The sequence below is a fragment of the Tupaia chinensis genome, unplaced genomic scaffold (genome assembly GCF_000334495.1).
Source record: "Tupaia chinensis unplaced genomic scaffold, TupChi_1.0 Scaffold000186_1, whole genome shotgun sequence".
Taxonomy (NCBI): Eukaryota; Metazoa; Chordata; class Mammalia; order Scandentia; family Tupaiidae; genus Tupaia; species Tupaia belangeri.
The window spans coordinates 329,923-331,879 of NW_006159661.1; the positions used below are offsets into that span (position 1 = coordinate 329,923).

At 37.6% G+C, this 1,957-nt stretch overlaps 1 protein-coding gene across 1 annotated transcript in view; it reads right to left on the reverse strand.

Annotated features, from left to right (window-relative positions):
• Window positions 1–1,957, reverse strand: part of ZMYM2 (zinc finger MYM-type containing 2) — a 160,923-nt gene that overhangs the window by 72,526 nt on the left and 86,440 nt on the right.

The window sequence follows — 1,957 nt, forward strand, 5'->3', positions numbered from 1 at the left end:
ATGCCCATCTCTCTCTCTCTCTCTCTCTCTCTCTCTGCCTCTATATACCCCATGGAAGAAATAAATCAGGAAACTTTATTTAAAAATTAATAGAAGAAAATATAAATATAATTAAGCAAGGAATGAAAATATAAAAAACTTAGATGGAACTTTTAGTGAAGAAACACAGGACATCTGAGATGAAAAATACATTGCACAATATTAACAGTTAATTAGAAAACATCAGCAAACTTAAAGATATATTAATGAAAACTCTAAAATGAAATGCAAAAGGAAAAAAAATGTTGTAAAAAACTATATTAGAGCCTCAGAGTGACATGAGACAGTAAAGGAAATATAATACATCTATCAGAAATTGGGGTCTCACAGGAACCAGCAGTTAGTGTAATGGCTATGTCGCTGGACTACCACGTAGTTGACCGTGGTTCGCATCCCGGACCCGGTGGCTTAAAACTCACACCGGGCACGTGTGCGTGCGTGCCCAAGATCCCGAGAGGAGAACGAAGGAGAAGGGATTGCAGCATGGCCACCCCCCCCCCGGGGGGGTGATTTCTCGCTTTCTGTCTCTATGTCTCTGTCTGTCTGGCGAGCGCACACGCTCTATAGCGAAAACCTCTCAAACAAACAAACAAACAAAAATAGAAATTGGGGTCTCCAAGAGGACAAAAGGGACCAGAAAAGAAATATTTAAGAAAGAATAGCCAGTATCCTAGATTGAGTCCTGATAACAAATTATTTTTTATCATTTGCTGTAAGAGACATTAATGGGTATTAATTAAGTAATTTGATAAAAATCTGATAACAATATCTATATAAATTTAATTTTGATCACCGAAGCACAATGTTAAATTACTCCCACTTACACACATTTATTATTCATGTACTAATTTATTTATCTGGATCAACAGGAATATAGACCTGTAAATTTTTTGGAAACTTTTCTTCCTCCTCAAGCACAAAAGAGAAAGATTTCAATTTCTTAAGTTTGTACCTTTCCTTCATTAGGGAGAAAGAATGAGACAGAAAGACCGACCCCCATCCCCCAACAGTCTTAATGCCACAATCCACTCCTAGTCACAGCTGACCCAGATCATGCACATGTGCACGTACATACAATGTGCTCAGAAGATCCAGGGATGCAAATCCAGGACCTTTCCCATGTGCGTGCAATTGCAGTACTGCTGCACTACATGCCTTATCCAAGAGGAATTTTTTAAAAGAGATTTTTGCTATAGGGTGTGAGAACAAGACAGAGACAAAAAAAGTGAGAAATCACCTCCCAGGGGTGATGGCCACACCACAGTCCCTTTTCCTTAATTTCCTCTTGGGATTTTGGATATGCATGCACATGCATGCATTTTAAGTCACTGGGTCAGCAACTCGAACCGTGGTCAACTATGTGGGAGTCCAATGACATAACCATTATGCAATCAGCTAGTCCCCAAGAAGAATTTTTATATCCTCTGATTAGATGGCTACTATATACAAAGTCCTATGAGCTAAGCAATTATATATGAAAATAATTTCCTAAGAACATAAATATCTAAAGGCAAATGAGCATATATATACAAAGGAAATACTTGTAAAAATTACTGAAATTACGAAAACTATCTCTTAGAGATAAAGAACACATGTGATAGACTTTATATCTATAAAACTTAATATATTTCAAAATGCACATGAATTTTAGATATTTATTAAAAACAGCAGCAGTGACTGAAAATGTCAGGGCTGGGGCTGACAGGTGGCATAGTGGTTGAAGCACTGGTTTCCCACATGGCTAGCAATGATTTGAGTCCGGGAACTGGTGGCTTGCTCTCTCTCCATTCTTCCTCTTCCCCCCCTTCCCCCTCCCTCTCTGTCTCTCTGTGGTCAAATTGAATAATAATAATAATAAATTAAATTATACATACATAGTTTATAAGAAAATATTAGAGCCGTAACCTCTATCTACATT